We start from the raw sequence: 13633 nt of genomic DNA, 5'->3' as shown, positions 1-13633 counted from the left end.
AGGTGACAGTGGCTCTCAACTTCTATGCCACCGGCTCCTTCCAATCCGCTGCTGGGGACATTGCCAATGTCTCCCAGTTCGTGGTGCATTGCTGCATCCACTAGGTCATGAATGCCCTCTTCAAAAGGAGAAGTCAGTACATTTCCTACCCCATGACCCTGGACAAGCAGCAGGAGCGCGCAATGGGATTTGCAAGAATAGCGGGCTTCCGCATGGTCCAGGGCGCCATTGACTGCATGCATGTGGCTTTGCGGGCGCCTCTAGAGAATGCCGAGGATTACCGCAACAGGAAGGGGTTCCATTCATTGAACGTGCAGTTGGTGTGTGACCACAGGCAGCTGATACTAGCTGTCAATGCCCGCTTTCCAGGCAGCAGCCACGACACCTTCATCCTGTGCCAGACTTCTGTGGCAGACATTTTCGAAGCCCCAGCTCACCCAGGAGGCTGGCTTCTTGGGGACAAGGGCTATCCTTTGTGCACCTGGCTGATGACCCCGCTCCGTGCGCCCAGCACCCCTGCTGAAGAGTGATACAATGACAGCCATCAAGCGACCAGGAACATCATTGAGCACACAATCGGCATGCTAAAGCAACGGTTCCGCTGTCTGGACCATTCCGGGGGAGCCCTTCAGCACTTGCCTGAACGAGTCTCCCATTTCATTGTAGTGTGCTGCATGCTGCACAACCTGGCTATCCTCAGGACTCAGCCACTGCCAGCAGACATTGGAGGACCACCAGAGGAGGAGGAGGAGGAGGAAGAGGAGGAGCACCAAGATGGGAGGGAGGCACAAAGTGCAAGGGCCGTCCGTCAGCGGCTTATTGCAAGTCGGTTCTAGGCCCCCTCTCAGGGAATGGCTTGTGCCATTGAAAGAACATGAATGGACCCGATCCGCAAACCCTGAGCCGGTCAAGGCAACAAATAGTTCAAAGTGCAAACATGCACAATCTGAATAAAGACAATTACTTATTTAACAAACTCTGTGCCCTTCCCGCATGACAAACAAATACAGAGAAACCCCCAAAAAAACAGCCAGACACATAATTGGCTCTCAGAACCTGGAGACAATGAACAAAAGAGTTAAACAAAAATGACCATGATCCTCGGCCTTCACAAAAAAAAAAACACAGCATTTTGCCACACCTCCTACTTTTGGACTACGAGGGTGATCTGCCTCGCTTGCGAGATTGGCCCCTTCCCGCCCTGCAGCTCCTCCACAATGGGACCCCAGTGGCTGCAGCAAGGCTGGGGGAATGCTGCTGAGGGTCAGATAGTGAGTCGGCAGATGCCCTTGGGGGATGGCCTGGACCAGCTTTGGGCCTGGAGGGCCCGGCTGCTGACTGCTCCAACTCTGCTTGGGCGGCAGCAGTCTGTCCTACGGGTGGTGGCAGCTGCAGTGGAGGAGTGACAGTGTTGGCAGCAGGAATGCTGCCAACCTGACAGAGTACAGGCACTCCCTGGTCGGATGAGACACTGGCACTGGCACGGGGCAGCACTGAAGCATGCGCAGCAATCTGCTGAAGCACAGACTGCTGGCCTGCTGCGGCGTGGCGAGGGCCCCGGCGAATCCTGCCCGATCCAGCAGTTAGTGCTCGTGTGGCCCTGATCTGCGTCTGCATCAGACCAGACAGTGACTGCATGGCACGACTAAGCACTTGGCTGGAAGCCACATGTGCTGCACCAAAGTCCTGCAGACTCCTTGCCTGTGCTGCACCGACGTCCTGCTGACTCCTTGCCTGTGCTGCACCGACGTCCTGCTGACTCCTTGCCTGTGCTGCCGCGAAGTCCTGCAGACTCCTTGCCTGTGCTGCCCCAAATTCCTGTACACTCCTTGCCAGTGACTCTATGGAGTCAGGCATCCTTGCCACTGCAGCCATGAGCTCAGTGTGCCTGCACTCCGCCTGGGCGCCCATTTCAGCAAGGAGCCGCACCTCCTCTGTGCTCACTGTAGCAGGGCTGGAGGCCACACTCTCCCTCCGAGGAGAAGGCCGCCGAGCTTCCCTACCCCCCCCCGCATTGCTGCAGCCCGCTGGGCCCCGGAGCTTCACCCTCCTCAGACCCTTCCCCCCTGCTCCCCTCCAGGGAAGATGTGTCCCCATCATGGCCATGGGCTGCCTCGGCTGAGGGTGGCACTGATGTACCGGCTTCCTCTTCCTCCTCCTCACCTTCCGATTCACTCACAGTAGCAGCTTGAGGGCCCGCCTCCTCAGCTGGCGAATCAGCATCTGAAAGCAGAGAGGTACAAGAGTTGCTTTACCGTGAGGACAGGGCGGCAGCGAGGGAGGCATGAGTGCTGCAATGCACTGCATTGGTTCGATAGTGGCAAAGGATGCTGGTGTGAGGCACAAGTGGAAAGAGAGAGGTCAAAAAGGTGATGACCTTACCATTGCTGTCCAGAACGGGGTCGGCATCTCCAGTGGCGACGGGGCCAATCAGCCGGCCTGCCATAATCCGTTCCACTCGCTGCTCCAGATCGCTGAGGTCTTTAAGTTCAGGACGGCCTCCCGCGGTCCATTGCTGCTGCCTCCTATTGTGGGCCAGCTTGCCCTGCAAGAGAAAGGACGGGCTCTGAGTACAGTGTGAAGCCCTGATCTTGCCTGCACTGCCTCCTATGGTGGAATAGCCCTGACAGTGTGAAGCCCTGATCTTGGCTGCACTGCCTCCCATGGTGGAATAGCCCCGACAGTGTGAAGCCCCAATCTTGGCTGCACTGCCTCCCATGGTGGAATAGCCCTGACAGTGTCAAGCCCTGATCTTGGCTGCACTGCCACCCATGGCTGATTAGCCCTTACATTGTGTAAAGTGGTGAATGTGCATGTGAGTTTCATGAGAGGCCCATTGGTGTTGGATGAGGGCTGGGCATTGAGGCTTTCAGGACCGTTTGGCCATAAAGTGAGGTGCATATGCAGGGATGAAGAGGATACTGGAAAGGGTACTCACCCTGACAACCCGAGTGAGGTCGTTGAACTTCTTCCTGCATTGCGTTGGGGTCCTGGGTACCATGATGCTGGAGGTCACTCTGTGTGCCACCTCCCACCAAGCTTTTCTATATTCGTTGGGCAGCAGTCTCCTGCCACTGTCAGGAAAGAGGATAGGTCACCTGCGCTCCACTGCGCCAACCAGAACCTTCAGGGCCCTTTCACTGAAGCGCTGTGCTCGCTCCCTGGCCCTCTCCATGGTCGTAGGCGTAACGATGTCGCAGCAGGTCTGTCCAGGCCTAGAATCAGGGCTCCAATGTGCAGGGCATGGCTGCAAGCCAAATCGACCCTCCCCCTTTAAGAGGTGACCGGCGCCAGCGTGTCTGCCTGCAATCGCTAACTGGCTGTACCTGCGCTGTGCCCGCCCTCGGTGGTAGCGCCTCGGCTCGCCGGCTTAGCGCCTTAGGATAGTCGTGCACCGCCTGCTTTAGCGCAGCAACAACCTCTTGGGGCAATGCAACTCAATTTCGCTGAAGGTGGCGCTAAGTTGCGCCGGGCGTTAAATTTAGCGCACACTCGACTGTAGCGCCCCAAACGTGGCGATACTGAATTTCTAGGCCATAGAGTTTTTAAAAATTTAAATGGGTTCTTTGCAATTGACCACAGAGCAATTTATTGTATTAGGCAAAATGGGAATTTTGAAAATGTAAAGCTTTTAAGAAAAAGTTAACATTTTTGGCAGGCACCGCCAGCCGTACTATGTTGTGTCTAGGCACCACAGCAACTTCCCTCCCCCTACCTGAGGTGGATGCCTCAACAGCATTGTAGATGGCCCCCATGCCTGCCCTTATATTATTTAAATCAACCTGACATGGGGTATGGGGCACTGGCAAGGGGTAGGCAGATGTTTTTCTCACTGTTGAGTAGTTACCTTTGCAGCAAAGAGGAACTTTTAGCCCTATATATATAACTTTGAGAAATATACAACTTTACGTTGTGTGTATGTAAATGAAACAAAGCAAAAAAGGGTTTCCCAACCAGCTATTCAAGAAGGAAGTGCCTCTTGAAGACATTTTTGTTTCTCTCCTGAGCTTTGTAATTCATCGCTACAAACGCAAATAGAATGCCTGTTGGTGCCACATTTTAACCTCTACTATCATGTCTACAATCACTGCACTACTGGCAGAAACAATGTTTAGCACCAATGAGAAGAGATAGCTCACTATTTCCTTTAGCTATTAATAACATGTGCTAAGTGGGATAGGTTAAGAATGACTCAAAACTGGGTATCCTTGAGGCATTGTGGGCTATCAGCAGCACTAGAATTGTATGCCATCACAATCTGTGACCGCATGGCCCATCATATCCCTCACTCCTTCATCAGCATCAAGCCAGGTGACCAACCTTAGTTCAATGAGGAGTCGTAGAGAGCATGCTTAGGAACAGCATCAGGTACACATGAAAATGAGGTGCCAACCTGGTGAAGCTACAACACAGGACTACATATATGCTAAACAGTGGAAGCAGCATGCTATAGACAGAACTAAGCGAGCCCATGACCAATGGATCAGATCAAAGCTCTACAAATCCGCCACACCCAGTCATGCATGGTGGTGGACAATTAAACAACCAGTGGGAGGAGGCTGGGTATTGTGCGGTGAGTGGCTCACCTCCTGACACCCCAAGGATTCTCCACCACCTACAAGGCACAAGTCAGGAGTATGATGCAATGCTCTCCACTTGCCTGGATGAGTGCAGCTGCAACAACACTCGACAGAAGCTCAACACCATCCAGGACAACGCAATTCACTTGATCAGCACCTCATCCTCTAGCCTAAACATCCACTCCATCCATCACTGGAGTACCATGGCTGCAGTGTGCACTATCTACAGGATGCACAGCAGCAAGTCTCCAAGGCTTCTTTGGCTGCACCACCCAGAAGATCAAGGGCAGTAGATGCATGGGAACGCCTTCACCTCAAAGTTCCCCATCACATCACACACCATACCAACTTGGATATATATCATTGTTCCTTCATTGTTGCAGTGTCAAAATCCTGGAACTCCCTACCCAACAGCATTGTGGAAGTACCTTCACTACATGGACTCCAGCGGTTCAAGAAGTAGGCCCACCACTACCTTCTTAAGGGCAACTAGAGATGGGATGGGTAATAAATGCAGGCCTTGCCAGGGATGCCCACATCCTTAAGAATGATAAAAGAAAACCGAATAGCCTTCTGACACTCACTATCTAGGATCACACATGAAGTGTGGCTAATTGCAGGAGAAATAGAAGCTGCCAGAATTTGTGGAACTATACTTCAGCAGGAATCAGCACCTTCAGGAGAGGCAGTGAGTAACGGGGAAAAAATTGGGAAATAAAAAAATAAGGATTCAACTTCAGGAACAGCACTTTAACACTATGGTGTCAGCAGGTGGTGAACACCAGGTACAGAGCCACAGGGACGGAGAGGGTAGATCACCAATATCATTTTCGGCTTTAGCAATGGAACAGGATTGTCAGCTCTACACTGGCTGGTTAATGATGTTTAGCATTGGAAGATCTAATAAGGGGGAAAATAGCTCAAAATCAGAATAATATAAAGGAAAACAAAAAGGTACCATGGTAACATTTGTAATTGGGCCGAATGGCTTGTTTCCATGTTGTAATTTCTGTGTAATTCTGTATAAGTTCTTTCTTTATTTACACATTAGATTTGGTCATTGTACAATGTACTGACATGGTACTTGTGACATTAGTCATAGACTGTTATCGTGCACCAAAGCTGTATCTGTTTGGGTGGCATTATGCATTCAAGGAAATTTGTTGGCTTTAGCTCTTGTAAGCAATTGGGGAGAGAAGTATTTCAGATTGTCATCTATTGTTTGGGGCAAGGTACTGTTCTTCTTTTGTACTTTAGTTGGAACCCCATATTTATGTGGGAGGGTTGAGGTGTTCCTGAGAGTGATTGTGCTGTGTGGATTTTCAGAAAGATGATCAAGATTTCCCAGTGGTTTCACAGTCATAAGTGAAAGCAGTTCACCTGTTCTGGTTGACATATATCTCACAGACACTTGTTTGTTACATGGATAGCTATTGTAGTGGTGACTGCACCTTCTCACTATAAGCAGTCACAAATGTGTTAATAAGAACATAAGAATTAGGAGCAGGAATAGGCCATATGCCCCCTCGAGCCTGTTGTGCCATTCAACAAGATCATGGTTAAACTTCTACCTCAACTCCACTTTCCCACCTTATCCCCATTTCCCTTGATTCCCTTAGTGCCCAAAAATCTATTGCTCTCAGTCTTGAATATACTCATCGACTGAGCATTCACAGAACTCTGGGGTAGAAAATTCCGAAATTCACAACCATCTGAGTGAAGAAATGTCTCTTCATCTCAGTCCTAAATGGCTGACCCCTTATCCTGAAACGATGACCCCTAGTTCTCGACTCTCCAGCCAGGGGAAGCAGCCAGTGTGCTGCAGTGGACTCGAAGGCTCTGAAAAGTATTTGTGCTCAAAAGGGGTGAGCACGGGCTGGCAGCAGTTTTAAGACGGAGGCAAGAGGAGCAGTCCTGCCCCTCCTGGCTCCACATTCAGGTAGGTTTTAAAAACCTAACTTGTGTTTCTTCCATGACCTCCAGTGCTCCCTTTAGGGACCGTTGGTTAGGCCGCTGTAGAAACAAACAAACCTGTCACAGCTTGAAACAAACACAGGACCCTGGAAAGAAACTTGGAGTGGGAGGGGGAGGATCCAGTTGTCGTGGTCCATGTTGGTACAAACGACGTAGATAGGACAAGGAAGACGGTTCTGTTAAAGGAGTATGAGCAGCTAGGGGTCAAATTAAAAAACAGAACCTCAAGGGTAATAATCTCTGGGTTATTACCTGAGCCACGAGCAAATATGGCTAGGATAAATAAAATTAAAGAGTTAAATGCGTGGCTCAAAGACTGGTGTGGGAGAAATGGGTTTTACTTCTTGGGACACTGGCACCAATACTGGGACAGGAGGGAGCTGTTCCGTTGGGACAGACTCCACTTGGCCAGTGCTGGGACTAGAGTCCTGGTGAATCATATAACTAGGGCTGTAGAGAGGGCTTTAAACTAATTAGTGGGGGGAGGTTTCTAGAGAGCAAATAATAGAAATGACAACAGAGAAGGTCATAGACTTAGGTAGCAGTGGGGGAATTAAAAAACAGAATGTGTCAGGAAGGGACAGAAGGTATGGAGCAAAAAGTAAAGTACTAAAAAGGAAAAAAGCAGGAACTAAGTGTTACAAAACATATTTGAAAGTTCTTTATCTGAATGCACGTAGCATTCATAACAAAATGAATGAGTTAACGGCACAAATAACGACATATGGGTATGATCTTGTGGCCATTATAGAAACATGGCTGCAGGGTGACCATGACTGGGAATTAAACATACCAGGTTATTTAACAATCAGGAAGGACAGGCAGGAAGGGAGAGGAGGTGGGGTGGCTATGTTAATAAAGGAAGGAATCACTATAATACAGAGAAATGATATTGGGTCAAAGGAGCAGGATAGTGAAACAGTTTGGGTGGAGATAAGGAATAATAAGGGGAAAAAAACACTCGTGGGTGTAGTCTATAGGCCTCTGAACAGTTGCAACTCTGTTGGACGGAGTATTAATCAGGAAATAGTTGAGGCTTGTAATAAGGGAACAGCTATAATTATGGGGGATTTTAATTATCATATTAACTGGACAAATCAAATTGGGCAGAGCAGCCTTGAGGATGAGTTCATTGAATGTATTAGGGATGGGTTTCTTGAGCAGTATGTAACTGAACCGACCAGGGGGCAAGGAACCTTAGATTTGGTCCTGTGTAATGAGACAGGATTAATTAAAAATGTCCTAGTAAAGGATCCCCTTGGAATGAGTGACCATAACATGGTTGAGTTCCATATTCAATTAGAGGGTGCTGAGCTTGAATAAAGGAGACTATGAAGGTATGAGAGCGGAATTGATTAGAGTGGACTGGGAAAATAGATTAAAGGGTAAGACGGTACATGATCAGTGGTGTACATTTAAGGAGTTATTTTACAACTTCCAAAAAAGATATATTCCACTGAGGAAAAAAGGGTGTAAAAGAAAAGATAGCCATCCGTGGCTAAGTAAAGTAATTAAGGATAGTATCCGACTAAAAACAAGGGCATATAAGGTAGCCAAATCTAGTGGGAGGATGGAAGATTGGGAAGTCTTTAAAATACAGCAAAAAATAACTAAAAGATTGATTAAGAAAGGGAAGATAGATTATGAAAGTAAATTAGCAAAAAATATAAAAACAGACAGTAAAATTTTCTATAGTTATATAAAAAGAAAAAGGGTGGCTAAAGTAAATGTTGCTCCCTTAGAGGATGAGACCGGGAAATTAATGCTGGGAAACATGGAGATGGCAAAAACACTGAACAATTATTTTGTATCAGTCTTTACAGTAGAGGACACTAAGAATATCCCAACACTGGACAAACAGGGGGCTCTAGCGGGGGAGGAACTAAATACGATTAAAATCACTAAGGAAGTGTACTTGGTAAAATAATGGGACTCAAGGCGGATAAATCCCCTGGACCTGATGGCTTGCATCCTAGGGTCTTGAGGGAAGAAGCGGTAGGGATTGTGGATGCATTGGTAATAATTTTCCAAAACTCACTGGACTCAGCAAAGGTCCCGGCAGATTGGAAAACTGCTAATGTAACACCCTTATTTAAAAAGGGTAGTAGGCAGAAGGCTGGAAACTATAGACCTGTTAGCCTAACATCTGTGGTTGGTAAAATGTTAGAGTCCATTATTAAGGAGACAGTAACGGGACATTTGGATAAACATAATTTAATAGGACAAACTCAGCATGGTTTCATGAAGGGGAAGTCATGTTTGACAAATTTGCTGGAGTTTTTTGAGGAAGTAACATACAGGGTGGATAAAGGAGAACCAGTGGACGTAGTGTATTTAGACTTCCAAAAGGCATTTGACAAGGTGCCACACAAAAGATTATTGCTCAAGATAAAAAATCACGGGATTGGGGGTAATATTCTGGCGTGGGTGGAGGATTGGCTCTCTAACAGAAAGCAGAGAGTTGGGATAAATGGTTCGTTCTCAGATTGGCAACCAGTAACTAGTGGTGTTCCGCAGGGGTCAGTGCTGGGTCCCCAACTCTTTACAATCTATATTAACGATTTGGAGGAGGGGACCGAGTGTAACATATCAAAGTTTGCAGATGATACAAAGATGGGACGGAAAGTAGTGAGTGAGGAGGACATAAAAAACCTGCAAAGGGACATAGACAGACTAAGTAAGTGGGCAGAGATTTGGCAGATGGAATACAATACTGGAAAGTGTGAGGTTATGCACTTTGGCAGGAAAAATCATAGAGCAAGTTATTATCTTAATGGCAAGAAACTGGAAAGTACTGTAGTACAAAGGGATCTGGGGGTCCTGGTGCACGAAACTCAAAAAGTTAGTATGCAGGTGCAGCAAGTGATCAAGAAGGCCAATGGAATGTTGGCTTTTATTGCTAGGGGGATGGAATATAAAAACAGGGAGGTATTGCTGCAGTTGTACAAGGTATTGGTGAGACCGCACCTGGAATACTGCATACAGTTTTGGTGTCCATACTTAAGAAAAGACATACTTGCTCTCGAATCAGTACAAAGAAGGTTCACTCGGTAAATCCCGGGGATGAGGGGGTGGTCATATGAGGAGAGGTTGAGTAGATTGGGACTCTACTCATTGGAGTTCAGAAGAATGAGAGGCGATCTTATTGAAACATATAAGATTGTGAAGGGGCTTGATCGGGTGGATGCGGTGAGGATGTTCCCAATGATGGGTGAAACTAGAACTAGGGGGCATAATCTTAAAATAAGGGGCTGCTCTTTCAAAACTGAGATGAGCAGAAACTTCTTCACTCAGAGGGTGGTAGGTTTGTGGAATTTGCTGCCCCAGAAAGCTGTGGAAGCTACATCATTAAATAAATTTAAAACAGAAATAGATAGTTTCCTAGAAGTAAAGGAATTAAGGGTTACGGGGAGCGGGCAGGAAATTGGACATGAGTCTAGGTTCGGAATGGTCATGGCCCTGTGGGTAGTGGAGTGGGCCCAGGGGCCGTGTAGCCTGGTTCTGCTCCTATTGTGTTCTAATTCTGTGTTAGATTTCAGGAGATGGTTTTATTCCTGTTCCTGGCTGGGGTGGAGATCGCCTTTACAGAAGGTAAGTACTGTAGAAAATATAGGGACAGCGTGATCTCCTGGAAGAATTTCGATCCCCTAGATGGGTCGGAGAGGAATTTCCCAGATTTTTTTCTCCCAAATTGGCCATTGGGTCTTTATCTGGTTTTTCGCCTCTCCCGGGAGATCACATGCGTTTGGGTGGATGCACAGTGATAGAAGGTTTGAGGTTAGGATCAGATCAGCCATGATCTTATTGAATGGTGGAGCAGGCTCGAGGGGCCGATTGGCCTACTCCTGCTCCTATTTCTTATGTTCTTATGTTCTTTGCATATTTAAATTAAGCCAAAGTTGAGTTCAGGCAGCCACCTGAAAGGAGCGCCGCTGTCGCATACTGGGCATTAGATCTGGCATGCAAAGTTGGACCCTTCACCACCCGTTTTTGCCCTTAAAACAGGCGCTGGGCAATCCAATTTCTAGGCCTTAATAAGTGCTTTGCAGTTTAGCAAACAAGAAGCTGGGCCTGTGGGATTACAAACTCAGTCATGGTGTGTGTGGCCTCCTGTAGTGTTGCCAGAATGAGTTTGAATGACATGGGTAGAACATCAAACACTTTGTTATAGACAAGCTCATTCATTCACCAATAGACATTTTCAATCACTCACTCACTCACTCACCAGTACACCTGCCCACACACACACACACACTCAGACCACATTTATGGGGATACATACAGGTTCCTCCATTTCTACTCATCATGTTCTTATATATATATACACCTTTATTCACTCACCAACATACCTGCGCTCACACACACATGCACTCTCATGCATATGCTCACTCACCAACACACCTAGGCACACACATACACCTCCTTTCACGCTCACACACATTCACAAACACACTTGCTCCCTCACAAATACACCTACAGACACACACAGGCTGCTCACATACACAGCCCACTCAGGCAGACCCATTCATTTACTCAATTTGACATATATTATTATTAGAATGGAAAGGTCACCAACCTTAAATAGTACTGCTTTTAGTCCTTTGGGGTATGTTCCAATTCCACTACCTCTATGATCCTAAAATTGTAACTTCATTTCACATTGTCTCCAGGTGTATCTTTGTATAGATTCTGCTGCATTCTAATCTCAATTTGTCACAGATTTTCTGCAATGAATCATATTAAAATGTCAACTCTTTATATAGAATGAACATATTATTCAGTACAACTCACAGTCTACATTGCAGTCCTGTATTCAGGGCAGAATAAACTATACTGATTTATCCTTAGTGAAATATAAAGAAATATAGTGAAAATAATAATGACATCGTAGTGACATACTTTATAACATTGGAGTCATTTTGTCTTTGTGCGATAGTGTGAAATGGGTGGCAGTGAATTGGCAGCCTGTTTTGAATTCAATGGAAATAACAATCGGGAGAAATGTAAAACAGGCTGTTGATTCACTATCGGCCATTTTACACTATTGCACAAAATTAAAATCTACCCCACTGTGTTCTGACGAACAGGGCAATATTTTATTCCTTTGCAAAAACATTCTACATACTGGTAATATGTCTTGAACAGAAAAAGTTACTTGTCAGTGTAATCTTCCTTTTATTTCACATTGATAACTCTCAGATGTCCTATTCAAACATTCGCTTATAAGAGAATTCTTTGTTTTGAAGTCAGACCCAACATACTGAATGACTAAAGATTTAAAAATCCCTAACAACATAAGAAGTACTGATACACAGAACATGTTTATTCAGAATACCTGATCTCACGGGTCAAGCATTATGAATTTTTACATTTTAAAATCATACTTATTTGTCAAAATGTTTTGACATCACAGCTGCCATATTGGGGCGTACTGATGTGTGTGACAAATACAAGAGAAACTGCAAATGGTCCTCACAACATCTTCCGACAGGTTTCGTTGAAAAAGAACTTTATTATTTCCTCCCTTATATTCGTATGAACTGTGCTACTTAAGATGTTAATTAAGGTCATCTCCTATAGGTTTCAGTACAGAACAATCATCACAGCACACTGATGCAGCAGAAAAATTGTGATCCTTTACTATTAACAGTATACTCTCAGTAAGTGTTTACATCTGATATAATCAGGATGGCGAAACTATCATAATTTGCTATATGGATATAATTATAAAGAAAACTTAGAGTTGTCTAAATTAATTTCTTGGCAAATTAAAGCCATCATTAGCAGTGACATTAAATAGCATTCTGATATAAAGACAGAAATACCAGTGGTTAGGAATTTTGACAGTAAAGATTACATTTAGAACTGTGGAGGGAAAATGTAATACTGCTGTTTCTTCTTGAATGTATAATCTTTGATCGATTCTTGAGGAGGTTACAAAAGGACACATTTAACCATCAAGAGCTACGACTGGGAAACAAGCATTTATGTGCAGTACAACAGAAATGCAATAATATAAGACCATAAGAAAAGTCAAGGATGAATAAAGGTCATTCAGCCCATCGAAGCTCATCCCTCTAGTACCCTAACTCCCCCATTATAGAAGCCAGTCTCATTTTGAAAGCCCCTAATGTCTACTGTTCTATGACTCTGCCTGGTAAATTGTTCCAAATATTTATAACTCTTTGATTAAATAAATTCTTTCTAATATCTGGCTTAAAACTATTTCCCACTAATTTAAATTTATGTCCTCTGGTACTCCTTTCCTGGCTTAATTAGAAGTAAGCTCTTGGGTTTACTTTGTCCATGCCATTTAGTATTTGTTATACCTCAATGAAATTTCCTCTTAAACACCTAGGGGTTGATTTTCCTTCCCACCCCATGTTGGTGCAACTTTGGCAGTGTGGGACTATCGCTTGTCCCTTGTCCATCTCATCCAATGTCTTGGGGTGTCAAACTCATTTTTTTTTTTAGAGTGAGTTCCTGGTAGGATTCCCAACTGCATTGGGCAACAAGTTTTGGGGCACAGAGGAAAGAGGCAGCCGAAGGTAAAAAAAAAAATGTAGCAATTGGGGTAGAGAGAGTGTAATTGTTAGAGTTAAAATCTCCTTCTGCGTGCCAAATCAACATTATATGCCTGGAACACAAGGAGGGGAGATTTTTACCTGCTGAGAGGCCTAACCGGCTGTGCTTAAAGAGATTGTTGGAGGCCTCTCCAAAAAGGCACTTTTTTTGTTTTTTATTAAAAGATTTTGGTAGTGTGAGGAGGAGGAGTGCGCTTTCAGGCCCCACAAGAATCTTCTGCCCTGCTGCTGGCCTGTTTTAGTCCCGCTCTTCCCCCGCCACCCGAAACAGGCTTTACCTGCCAGCCAGCGCGTGCTACAACCGACCGATTTTCCACCATAGCAAACCAGCGAGCTGCAGCAGAGCATTCACTTAGCACCCGCAGCTCATCGGAAAAATGTTAATAAGGCCTGAACCTGAATTCCATCAGGCCTCCTGACTGATGGCCGCATTGGGCGGGCAGCACAAGCACACCACCGATATCACACCTGTTTGGTGGCCAAGTAGAAAATGTC

General features: G+C 45.8%; 1 long non-coding RNA gene across 6 annotated transcripts in view; it reads right to left on the bottom strand.

Annotated features, from left to right (window-relative positions):
• LOC147124550 (uncharacterized) overlaps nucleotides 1–13633 on the bottom strand; it is a 244334-nt gene that overhangs the window by 14491 nt on the left and 216210 nt on the right. For all 6 annotated transcript variants that reach the window (XR_015078552.1, XR_015078554.1, XR_015078556.1 and 3 more), the window contains one exon: nucleotides 11131–11278. This is a non-coding gene — a long non-coding RNA (uncharacterized LOC147124550). The remainder of the gene's footprint in view (nucleotides 1–11130; nucleotides 11279–13633) is intronic.

This window comes from Somniosus microcephalus, chromosome 1 (genome assembly GCF_052327205.1).
Source record: "Somniosus microcephalus isolate GS21.2 chromosome 1, FLI_Smic_1.0, whole genome shotgun sequence".
Taxonomy (NCBI): domain Eukaryota; kingdom Metazoa; phylum Chordata; class Chondrichthyes; order Squaliformes; family Somniosidae; genus Somniosus; species Somniosus microcephalus.
The sequence above is the reverse complement of the archived record's forward strand: the minus strand, read 5'-3'. Positions and strand labels throughout refer to the sequence as shown.